This window comes from Mastigoproctus giganteus, chromosome 4, assembly GCF_048544385.1.
Source record: "Mastigoproctus giganteus isolate SK-2022 chromosome 4, ASM4854438v1, whole genome shotgun sequence".
NCBI classification, from domain to species: domain Eukaryota; kingdom Metazoa; phylum Arthropoda; class Arachnida; order Uropygi; family Thelyphonidae; genus Mastigoproctus; species Mastigoproctus giganteus.
The window spans coordinates 241,780,910-241,793,995 of NC_143578.1; the positions used below are offsets into that span (position 1 = coordinate 241,780,910).

Sequence of the window (13,086 nt, forward strand, 5' to 3'; positions counted from 1 at the left end):
TATCCAATCAAGTTGGTCAGGCAAGACTTCCCCTTAACAAAACCATGCTGTGTCTGAGTTATAACTGAAGTCTTGTCTAAATGATCCTGCAGTGCGTCTTTAACCAGTGCCTCCATTAATTTTCCTGGAACAGAAGTCAAGCTCACAGGTCTATAATTACTTGTATCAGCCTTTGATCCTCCTTTGTGAATTGGGGTCACATTTGCACATTTCCAGTCTATGGGTACCTCCCCTGAGTCCAAGGAAGCTCTCATAATTATGGCTAAGGGTTTGCTTACTTCCTTTGCTGCCTCCTTTAATATAACTGGATAGATCCCATCCACCCCGGGTACCTTTCTTGTGTTTAACTTCAACAGTTTCTCCTCCACTTTACTCCCAGTTATTTCAAGATTCTGTAACTTACTGCTAGAGATGAATACACCTCTGGCATTCCCCTCGCTGAATAACTCCTCATGTGTGAATGACGATGCAAAATATTCATTTAGTTTGTTAGCCACCTGAGCAGGATCATCAACACTTGACCCATCAATATCAAGTGGACCAATCTGATTCATCCCTTTCCTTCTAGAGTTTACATAAGTAAAGAACTCTTTGCTGTTTTTCTTTGCATCCCTTGCCAAGGATTTCTCGTAATCTGCCTTCGCCTGCCTAACCTCCTTTGTAACTTTGTTGCATATCAACTTGTATCTATCATAGGCTTCTGTGTCATGTGTTAATTTGTAAGTATCCCATGCATTTTTCTTCTCTGCCATATGCCTCATTAGTTCATCTGACATCCATTTTGGCCTAAACCTTGAACAATATTTCTTAGTTGGTATGTAAAGCCTAGTAGCTTCCAAGATAAGTTCTTTGAATGCTTCCCATTTTGAATTTGCTGTTGGTAACATCATCAGTTGGTCCCACTGTATAGAATTTAAATACTGTCTCAGTCCATCGTAGTCGCCTTTACGGAAGCAATAACCCTTCCCTTTACACCTAATGGTAGTTACCTCTTTGAGTAAATCCCACTTCAGCACACTGTGATCACTGCCACCTAGTGGTTCATTTATCTGCAGATTCTTAATGCATGAATGACACTAATGACAGTACGCTGCTGCAACAGGATCTAGAAAAGTTGAGCAGATGGGCTGAGAGGTGGCAACTGAAGTTTAACATCGACAAATGTAAAGTACTGCATATGGGAAGTAGTAATCCCAGAGTAACGTATCAACTGCATCGTACTACACTGACAGTGGTAGAGAGTGAAAAGGACCTGGGGTAATTGTGCTGGCAGATATAAAGTTTTCTGAGCAGTGCAGATGGTCTGCAAGAGTAGCTCATGGTGTCTTGTCAATGATATACAAATTTTTCTAGCAGGGATAAGGAGGTGATTATCCCCTTGTATAAGGCAATGGTCAGGCCACACCTTGAGGTCTGGAGGTCTCATTTTCAGGAGGATGTAGAGCTGTTAGATCAAAGGGTTGCGCTTACGAAGAAAGGCTTAAGTTTTGCAAATTACAGCGTCTGGAGACTAGGCACCTGCAAGGTGATCTGATTGAGGTGTATAAAGCTTTGAATGGTTTGAGCATGCCCAATGCTGATGGGATTCTTCCTCTTGCTCAGAATAATAGCCTGAGAGGGCATAAATTCAAACTGAGGAAAGACAGTTGTAGGATAGATGTGCGGAAGTTTGCCTTTAGCAAGCAGGTGGTTGATTGCTGGAACAAACTTCCATCTGTCGTAGAAGTTGATAGCTTAAACAGATTCAAGGAACTGGACAAACATTTGGAGTGAGTGAATGGGTAAAATGAGAAGGGAGGTGTGTTTTTTTTTTTCTTTTTGCTGATGCTATATAAGCTTGCTTTCTTGCATCATGTGCCCTTGCTAATGCTAATGCAAACTGCTCAGACCAAAATTTCATCTGGTATCCAGAAGAGGCAACATCCCTATAGACAGCATTCATGCATTCATGAAAGCATGTCTATAGGGTTCATATTGGTCCCTTCCCTTCTTTTATCAAAAATTTGATGATAGCCCATGCTCCATTCTGTGACATCCATCTTTTCTTACTTTGGGTTGCTACTTTAAATCCCTTCTGTTCTTCCATAATGCAATGTATTGAGCTGGAGCTGAGCAAATAAGACAGTGATTTATGAGAGTATATAGTTTTTATTACTGTATTCTTTTTTTTCTTTCAAACAATGCCACTCACTGAAAGGTTTAAAAGGTTTATAGTTACGATCCAGTGCTGGGGTTTCATTGGTATATCACAGCTGTTTCAAATTCTATAAGGTATGGTTAGCTTCTAGCTCTTGTTAGTACAGAAACTACCAGTGCTCTTTATGGACTAATGTTATGAGTGGGTCCCACAAGGTGTGGCCTTTTGGTGTTGGGCCCTTTACTGTTTTTAATATTTATTAACAATATCGATGTATGCATAAAGTTTAACGTTTAACTTTGCTATAACAAAGGTATGCTACTCTTACAAGACCCAAATAAATCAGGCAGATGGGCTGAAAATTGGAAATTGTGAGTTAAATGCACGATACCTCATTTATGTAGTAGTAATCCCTCCATAGCTGAGTGGTCAGGAGTGCAGTAGCACATGTTCTTTGAGTAGACCGGAGTTCAAGCCCCTGACTGCTAAATAGGTTCATCTGCCAATCTGCACTGGACCAGCGTGGCAGATTATGGTCCATTTCCTTCAACATGAGTTGTTGAGGAGGTTTCCATCCTGCAGTGGGTTGATAATGGCTGCAGTTTAATCCCATAATAACATACAGTGAAATAAAGGGCTCTACATTTTAGTCAATACATGTGTATATCATATACTTGCCAAAGTTTAGCATGTTATGTTATGATTAAAGAAATTAACATTAGCAGTATAAAGCCACTCCCCAATTAATGTATGGGTTGCATTCCGTGGAACTCTACGCAAGTCAGAATTTCCCCCATGCTTTTGCAGCACTCGCTGAATTGATTGAATCAAAAAAGAAATGTTCGACAAGCATGTGAATAAAATTATTCATTGTATTTATTCAATTTTTTATCTCATGTGCAGGAAAAATTACAAAAGCGTGCAATTTAAAAAATTTCAAAATTATAAAAAAAGAGAGGAGACAGGCATAACAGGCATAAGTCAGTAAGTTTTACCTGTCAAGTATCATTGCCAGAATCAACATCTTCAGCTGATAAGTACACTGTTGCGGAGTTTGAGGAGATTTAGAAAGGGTTGGCCACTCAACCTTATGATAGAACATATTAATGGATGACTGGACGGTGGCTTTTTCTTTTCATTGTAGATTTCTTTTAGCAAGCATATCATTCACCCCTCTTAACTTTTTAAGAATCGTTCGCTGTCAGAATCCATCTTCTCAAACCTTGCCACTGCCAATGCAATTTCACGAAATGCCATTGCCATCTCTCTGGTAATGAAGTGTCTCAGCTCCTCATTTGGTTCATCTTGAACTTTGTCAGCATTTTCTTCTTTCACTATCACTGCCTGCAAGTCAATAAGTTCTTCGTTATATAATTCCTTCTCTTCTTTCTCTATTAACTCCTCCACACCTTTGGCAATAACCTCCAACTGAATTAGCTCTGCAATCTTTACAATCATATCTGTAACCTCTACATATGATTCATCTTTTTCAAACCCTTTGAAGCCTTTGATGTGCCATGGGCATATTTTCTTCCATACACCATTTAAACAACTTTTAGTAATTTCCACCCAGGCCTTATTAATGTTTAAGATGGCGTGGTAAATACTGTAAGATTTCCAAAAGTCTCTTAATGTAAAATTTTTCTCACCGTCTACTGCAGACAATGCCTGAGAAAATGTTGTGCATAAATAGTATGCTTTTAAATTTGAAATAACACACTAATCCATAGGTTGGATGAGTGAAGTCGAGTTTGGCGGTAGAAATATGACACTCGCGTTCGAATTGAAATCATCTAGATGCATTGGATGCCCAGGAGAATTATCTAATAGAAACAAAATCTTGAAAGGAACTTCATTGTCTTTACAATATATTTTAACCTCGGGAATGAAGCAGCATTTAAACGAATCCTCAAAGAGATATTGTTATCCATGCTCTCCGGTTCGATTGGAAATGCACGGATAGGGTGGCTTTATTTCTTGCCCTTAAATGCACGAGGTTTCCAGAATGGTACATAAGCAGTGGTATTAATCTGTAATCTCCCGCTGCATTGGTCCCAAGCAAGAGTGTGGCCCTATCTTTTGAAGCCTTGAAACCTGGCATTGCCTTTTCCTCTTTGGCAATGTATGTTCGATCCAGCATTTTTTCCAATACAGAGCAGTCTCACCAACGTTAAAAATTTGCTGAGTTGAATAGCTGCCTTCATCAATTTTTTCCAACACATCACAAAATTTCTCTGCAGCTGCAGAATGGTCACTGGCAACTTCACTGCATACTTTGTTTTGGAAACCAGCACGATGCTTGAACCTATTAAACCACCCATTGCTTGCCACAAACTTGGCTTGGGGTTTTCAGATGTGACTGGAGACTCTCAAATAAAATTCTGTCCTTATACTACAGAGCGGTCTTTTTGCCTATTGTGACATATGAGGCTGGAGCATGGTTTGATAGAGTGAAGCTAGTCAAAATAAGAGACAAACCTAACTCCATCCAGCAAAGCATGCTTTTGTCTACTCATAGAATTTGCCGGACAGTGTCCACAGCTGCCATTCAAGTGATCGTCGGAACATTACCACTGGATTTGTACATCATCTATCAAGGTCTAAACTTCAGAATCAAGAAGAAAATTCCAACTAAAATCCTGGAAATTGAACAGGATCTAAACAGCAACTCCAAAGCCAAAAGACTCAGGTGCTACAATGAACTAATAAACATTTGGCAGACCAGATGGGATACCTCTGTAACAGGCGCCATCACTAGAAAAATTCCTTCCAGAGGTCTCGTTTACTGCAACGAAAACTGTTAAGTCCTGGCTGTCGCTGACCTTGGAATCCTCCTCCTTGGTCACGGGACATGGCTCTCTCAACAAGAAGCTTTTTCAGCTATACATTTACTGTCTACAACAGATAGCTGTTTCTGCAGAGAAAAGGAGAACTGGAAGCATCTCCTACTTGAATGTCTGCCGTATGAAGACATAAGAACTGTTACACAGGCAATACCAAACATCACTGAGCATCAACCGGAGCTCCTACTCTGAACATCAGAAAATCTCTCAGTGCTGCAGCCTTATGCTGCACAAGTGTTCGAGCGTAGAAGGTGAACCCATGCCGAAGCAAGATGCATTAGAAATACAGTCCTTTCCGGTTATTTGGGACACATCGGAACTAGTGCATTTTGGCCTGATTAAGCAGCTGTCCCAATTATCTGAAGTTTCACATATATAGTTAAAAATACAATGTACCCCCCCCCCTTTACAATTGGTTCAGTGTACAATCATATCACGTTACGATGAACTCAACATAGTAAAATACCATTCACTATATGATGTGCAGTAAGCGCCGGTCATAGTGATCACGTTTGTGAATTGAATTTTAATTCTATTAAACAGCGTTTCTAATTAGCGAAAATAAGAGGAATATTATCCACAGGCGATAAAAGTAAAGATATATTAAACACAAATTTACCCTTTATTACCTTACCAATTAAAAATTATAGAAGAATATACGTGATAATCGGAATAATTAATACGTACTGTAATATGTACATACTAACTAGTTGACATTTCTGTTCACTGACATTTGTGGGTGGGGGTTAAAATTTAAAACAGTAAAAAGATAAGCAATCAATAACAAAGAACACGGCCCACTCAAATTGCAAGTAACACAATACAAGCAAGTGAGAACAGAATAACGAGTTACAAAGCTTTAAAAATAGGAATGAAGAGAAGATCTGAAAATTAATTTTTTTTATATGATTGAAGATTTCATGGAAGTGTAAACACATTTCACCATAATAACCCAGAGAATTCCAGCTGTCGGTATTATCGCAAATTCAGTGAGATCGAGTTTACTGTCCGTTTATGATAGATTTCACTAACAGAAAACCCCAATAATTAGCAGTCACAATTACAGGTGACTGCTAATTGTTTTTATTGTTTTATGGTTGTGACCTCCAGAATTTTGACCGAACCACGTGGTACCGTCGGAGACAATCGTAGAGTAATCTCCAGTGCTGCGGTCTCCTGCTCCAATTAAACAGCATGCTGTCCCAATTAAGTGAAGTAAACCCTGGCTATTTTCTCGATTGGTTGGTTTCTGTTTTTTAAGATTTGCCCAAAATAAACGGCTGCCCCAATTAACCGGTGGCCCAAATAACCGGAATCCAATGTACTCATGCAACGAACTGAAAGACCACATTGAAAAATTTTTTTTTCCTTATTATTTTTTATTTCTTTTATTATCGCATTCTGGCTGGAGGTAGAACACAACAGTGCAGCTGGTTTTTTTTTCTTCCTCAAATGCACCAAATAATTTTTTTATTATTATTATTATTTTTTTTTTTTCTGCTTAACTTGCCATTCAGATATGGTCTTATTTAAATTTATTGCCTACTTATTTTTATTATTACGATATTTTCACAATACCTCCATTTATTCCTACAGATGCAAAATACGTTTCCATATTTTTTTCAGTTTGCCGGCCAGCAAAAACTTGTGTAAAGTCGAATTTGCGTAAGTTGAGTATTACTTAAGTCGGGGAGTTCCTGTACTTAGCTATAAAAACAAAGAGTAATAAAACAGTACATACTTATCTTATATGTAGAGCTGGTTTTTTTGTCTATTGTCAAGAGAATCTTGCCAGTTTCTTATAACCTTGCATAAATTATTAACATGGTGGATAAGAGAACGGCGATTATTTCAACTGAGACTAACTCTCCAACTAGTGTGGTATGTATAGTGCTGCTTGTCAAATGCCACTGGGGTCCCCCTCCAGAACTCTGCATAGTATACTCTGTGTGAAGACCACAGATATAATGAAGTTTTAGTGTGGTCTGTATAGTGTAGTGTTAAGTTATGTTGTTCTTCCAGCCATTTAGCTGCAGGGGCCCCCCCCCACCATGATGCCCATCTTTCTCCCCATTGGAGGCAGGCCAGGTGTAGTAGGGAGTAAAGAAGTCTCTGACTGGGGCAAACCCTAGATATCATCTGAGCTTGCCAAAGAGGGCCCCCGAGCAAAAAAAAAAAAAAAAACACACACGCATACTGGAAAGTGAAAAGGGGAGCAGGGGAGACAGATGAAGAGGAGAGGAATGGGTGAAGATAAAGAAGGTGGATGATAGGAAGACCTTCCACCTGGAGATAAGAAGTTAAAGGATAAAGGAGCACCCCAGTGGAAGGAACCATCCTCCACAGGGGAGGATTGTTAAGAGCAGGAAAAGACTTGAGATAGTAAAGTCCACTAAGTGAAAATGTTGGTATGGGAGGTGGGAAAGGGAGACGGATTGTAGAGTATTAAAGTCATGGGACCAGGGTGCGATAGGTGGGGAGATGGCACTGTGGGCATGCAGTGCTTCTCTATTAGTAATCGCACACTGGCCAAGCCAGTTAAACCCAATGTCAGCAAATCCCATGTCAAGCTTCAGAAGAAAGACATGATGTTAGAAAGCCATGGGGGATTTCCTGGTAGGTTGCCCCCACTGCAGTCTAATTTGGGGGATCTGTTAGAAATGCACACTCTACATACACTCAGCCCAGTTGCACACCTCTCATACTACTTATTTTTACACAATTACGTTGGTTGTTTTGGTTTTATTGGCGCATCAGCTACTAAGGCTATAATGCGCCAAGACCACACAATTACAATTTTTTTTTAAATATATATATATACACACACACACACAAATTTAGGGCGAGACTGAAAACCAACACAACACTATCTCACACATTTATCATTTTACTTTCATCAACATACAGACAGGTAGGAGCTACCTAAATAAAACAACTATCAAGACATCACTTTTTTTTTTTTAAATACTAATTATAAACATTCATTTGGTCACTGCATTTATATAGTTGACCTAATGTTCGCTCCCATTTATACAACTTACGTTGCAAATTTTTTTTTTTTTTTTTTGTTTTTCTTATTGTACTCATCTTATTGTAAAGTTTCTTATTGTACTCATCAGAGTCATTAGGCCTATAGCACACTCCTACTCTCAATTTTGATCTCCCAATGCCTATGTCACACCAAACTGACTCGACACTGCACTGTCCAGCGATGTCCACTGGCTTCACTTCCTGGGATTTTATGTATTTCTTAACTAATAGCATAACCCCTCCTCCCTTCCTATCCAGTCTATCCTTTCTGTAGACATTGTACTCCCCAAATTCCAGTTCTGCATTCCTTATATCTGTGTGACACCACGTCTCTGATATCCCAACAATATTAGCCTTTAATGCTTTGAGCAATACCGCAAATTCCTCAAATTTATTTACCAAACTCCTAGCAATGGTGTACACGCAAATATACATGCACCTGTTCCTATTCTTGGTTACCCTAACACAACCCATGTGTTTACTTGTACTGCAACGACTCCCAGCAGTCTCTGAAATAACCTGCTTCTTGTTTTCCAGGCTTCTGCTCATTCCAATAGAAGCAGTGCAAGAATCACTTTCACCTCTGCCAGTGGCTACTGGTTATCTATTAGACCTTGTATCCCCCCAAGCTAGCAGTTTTCAGACCCAACTAACACTGCCTCGATAGCATCAGCAAATATTCTTGCACCCTTTCTATTTAAGTGTGTCCCATCCCTGTAGAAGCAGTCTCTCCTGTTAACAAGTACAGACCAGGCTGGAAAAAAGTCTACCCCTTGAGCCTTGCACAATCTCTACAGGGCCGAATTAATCGACAAGACTCTCATCACATACTCCCTCCTATCGTGTCCGGGCAGAATTGCAGACACCTTCAAATTCAATTGAATATTTGGTAACTGCCCGATTAGGTCCACCAATTTAATTCCTTTCTCTTTTATCAATAACTACAAAAACAGCTGGCATTACCACAAGACAATAATATCCGTTTTAGTGAAACATTACACGAAATGTCAAACACTATACAGTACATATACTTCATCTACATGAAGACCGAAAATTACATATCAATCTACTATCGGTAAATACCACTGTCCGACTTCGCAACATGCGCAACTCTTGTTTAAGCAACTCTTAAGATTATCGTTTCCTGTTGTTAATTCTCTATCTGGCTTAATGGGTTAACGCCTAACTAAAATCTATATTGTGCAAACGGTCTTGTTTTATAGAAAATTCCTGTTACTGCGTAAGTTAACACATACGCAAGTTGAAAACTGTTTTAAACAAATTAATTACGAAAACATAAGTCACATCAAAATCATATTAGATTATTCAAAACTTTTTAATTACCATACCAAAATGGAATTCCTTAATTAATATATAGATTAATAATCCACGCTAAAATTATTCACAATATTACTACAGAGAAACGCCTTCCATGTTTACAAAATCACATAGCTTGCCATTAGTGACAACATAATACTCTCGAACCATAAAGTAAGTCGTTTTATGTGCAACTATTTTAAGAGCAGGTGGATACGAAGGTTATTTAGAATGAACGTCGAAGATTGTATTCTGCAGTTATAGTTTTAATATTTGCGAAAAGCAATTAAGGCCGTGAGGCCTAAGAATACTGTGTCTCCTAATTGCACATATTTTGTATCATGTATGGCTTTGTATCATATTTTGTATGGCTGTTTTAGTAATAGTACTAGCTATAGTGGTAGTAGTAGTAGTAGTAGTGGCATGTGATGCAAGTGTTGTGATTTTTTTTTTTTTGGTGTGATTTTTTTTTTTTTTGGTGTGATTTTTTTTTTTTTGTGTAATTTTTTTTTTTTTTTGGCTGGACAGCCAAAAAAAAAAAAATCACACCATATCCTTCAAATTCCTCTCCAATTCCTCCTTAAATTTATTTAATCTATCAACTTCCACAACCACAGATGGAAGTTTGTTCCAGCAATTCACCGCCCGCTGGCTAAAGGCATATTTCCGCACATTTATTCTACATCTATCTTTTCTTACCTTAAATTTATTCCCTTTTAGGTTCGTAATCTGAACAAGTGGAAGGATCCTATCAGAATTCAGCGTGCTCAATCAATTCAAGGCTTTATACACCTCAATCAGATCACCGCGCAGGTGCCTAGTCTCCAGCTAATGCAATTTGCAGAACTTAAGCCTCTCTTGGTAAGAGGATCCCTTCGTTCCCCTCACCAATCTTGTTGCCCTCCTCTGTACACGCTCAAGAAAATCTACACCCTTCCTAAAATGAGGCCTCCAGACCTGAACGCAGTACTCAGGGCGTGGCCTGACCATTGCCTTATACAGAGGGACAGTCACCTCCTTTTCCCTGTTAGCAAAATTCCTAAATATCGTTGACAAAACCCCATGACCTGCCCTGGCAGCCTGTCTGCATTGCTCAGAAAACTTCATATCTGACTGCACAATTACTCCCAGGTCTTTTTCATTTTCTACCACCTTAAGTGTAGTACCACACAGTTGGTACGTTTCTCAGTGGTTACCTATACCCTATAGACTTTGCATTTGTCAAGGTTAAACTTCAGTTGCTACTTCTTAACCCATCTGCCCAAATTATCTAGATCCTGTGGCAGTAGCACACTGTGATTACTGTCATTAACAACCCTGCCAACCTTTGTATCATCTGCAAACTTCGACACTAAGCCTGATATATCTTCATCAATATCATTGATAAATAAACAAAACAACAGAGGGCCCAACACCGAACCCTGTGGGACTCCACTAATAACATTAGTCCACAAAGAGCAGCACCCATTAATTACTACCCTCTGTCTTCTCCCACTCAACCATCCTTTTATCCATTGTAGCAACTTACACTTAATACCATTCTGCTCCAGTTTGTACAATAGTCTTCCATGCGCAACAGTCAAAAGCTTTCCTGAAATTCAAATAGATGATATCAAAATTATTATTTGCATCCAGTTCCTTTGTAACCATAATAGTAATGCAGGCATGTGATGCAAGAAAGCAGGGGCACGAGCATATTTAGCATCAGACAAAAAAAAAAAAAAAAAAAACAATTTCATACATCCATTCGCTCAAAAAGGTTGTCCAGTTCCTCATTAAATTTAACATTAGCATTGGCATTAGTAGAGGCATATGATGCCAGAAAGCAAGCTTATGCAGCATCAGCCAAAAAAAAAAAAAAAAAACTTACACTTCACCCCTCCGTTCGTTCGAAATACCTGTCCAGCTGAGCCTTAAATCTAATCAGGCTATCAACTTCCATAACAAGGGATGAAAGTCTGTTCCACCATTTATTTAAGCTATCAAACGAAACTACGATGCTGTGAGACAGTATTTAAATTCTATACAGTGGGACCAACTAATGATGTTACCAACAGCAAATTCAAAATGAGAAGCATTCAAAGAACTTATCTTTTAAGCTACTAGGCTTTACATATCAACTAAGAAATATTGTTCAAGGTTTAGGCCTAAATGGATGTCAGATGAACTAATGAGACACAGGGCAGAGAATAAAAATACATGGGATAGATATAAATTAACATGTGACAAAAAAGCCTATGATAGATATAAGCTGGTATGTACCCAAGTCACAAAGAAGGTAGTAGTAGTAGTAGTAGTAGTAGTAGTAGTAGTAGTGGCATGTGATGCAAGAAAGCAAATGTATGAGCTTATGCAGCATCAGCCAAAAAAAAAAAAAAATCACACCATTCCCTCCAAATGCCTGTCCAGTTCCTCCTTAAATTTATTCAACCTATCAACTTCCACAACGACAGATGGAAGTTTGTTCCAACAATTAACCACCCGCTGGCTAAAGGCAAATTTCCGCACATCTATTCTACATCTGTCCTTTCTTAATTTGAATTTATGCCCCCTTAGGTTCGCAATCTGAATAAGTGGAAGGATCCCATCAGAATTCAGCGTGCTCAACCCATTCAAAGCCTTATATACCTCAATCAGATCACCGCGCAGGTGCCTAGTCTCCAGCTAATGCAATTTGCAGAACTTAAGCCTCTCTTGGTAAGAGGATCCCTTCGTTCCCCTCACCAATCTTGTTGCCCTCCTCTGTACACGCTCAAGAAAATCTACACCCTTCCTAAAATGAGGCCTCCAGACCTGAACGCAGTACTCAGGGCGTGGCCTGACCATTGCCTTATACAGAGGGACAGTCACCTCCTTTTCCCTGTTAGCAAAATTCCTAAATATCGTTGACAAAACCCCATGACCTGCCCTGGCAGCCTGTCTGCATTGCTCAGAAAACTTCATATCTGACTGCACAATTACTCCCAGGTCTTTTTCATTTTCTACCACCTTAAGTGTAGTACCACACAGTTGGTACGTTTCTCAGTGGTTATCTATACCCTATGCAGACTTTGCATTTGTCAAGGTTAAACTTCAGTTGCTACTTCTTAACCCATCTGCCCAAATTATCTAGATCCTGTGGCAGTAGCACACTGCCATTACTGTCATGAACAACCCTGTCAACCTTTGTATCATCTGCAAACTTCGACATTAAGCCTGATATACCTTCATCAATATCATTGATAAATATACAAAACAACAGTGGCCCTAACACCGAACCCTGTGGGACTCCACTAATAACATTAGTCCAAGAAGAGCAGCACCCATTGATTACCACCCTCTGTCTTCTAGCACTTAACTATCCTTTTATCCAGTGTAGCAACTTACCCTTAATACCATTCTGCTCCTATTTGTACAATAGTCTTCCATGCGCAACAGTGTCAAAAGCTTTCCTGAAATCCAAATATATGATATCAAAATTATTTTTCGCATCCAGTTCCTTTGAAACCATATCATAATATCCTATCAAATTTGTCAGACAAGACTTTCCCTTACCAAACCCATGCTGTGTCTGAATTATTGCTGCAGTCTTGTCTAGATGATCCTGCAATGCATCTTTAACCAATGACATTATTTTACCCGGAACAGAAGTTAAACTGTTCCGGGTAACAGAGGTTATGCAGGCAAAGGCAGATTATGAGAAATCTTTGGCAAAGGATGAAAAATCTTTGGGAAAAACAGCAAAAGAATTCTTTATTTATATAAACTCTAGAACGAAGG

General features: G+C 39.1%; 1 protein-coding gene across 2 annotated transcripts in view; it reads right to left on the minus strand.

Moving 5' to 3' along the window:
- Positions 1-9,463, minus strand: part of LOC150087567 (syntaxin-7-like) — a 166,186-nt gene extending 156,723 nt beyond the window's left edge. Inside the window, exon 1 of one of the 2 annotated variants that reach the window (XM_090372129.1) lies at positions 9,360-9,463. The gene's annotated coding sequence lies outside the window, so the exon portion shown is untranslated. Of the gene's footprint in view, positions 1-9,354 lie in introns of both variants that reach the window. The other variant, XM_090372130.1, reaches the window with a different exon arrangement.
- Positions 9,464-13,086: the final 3,623 nt, after the last annotated feature.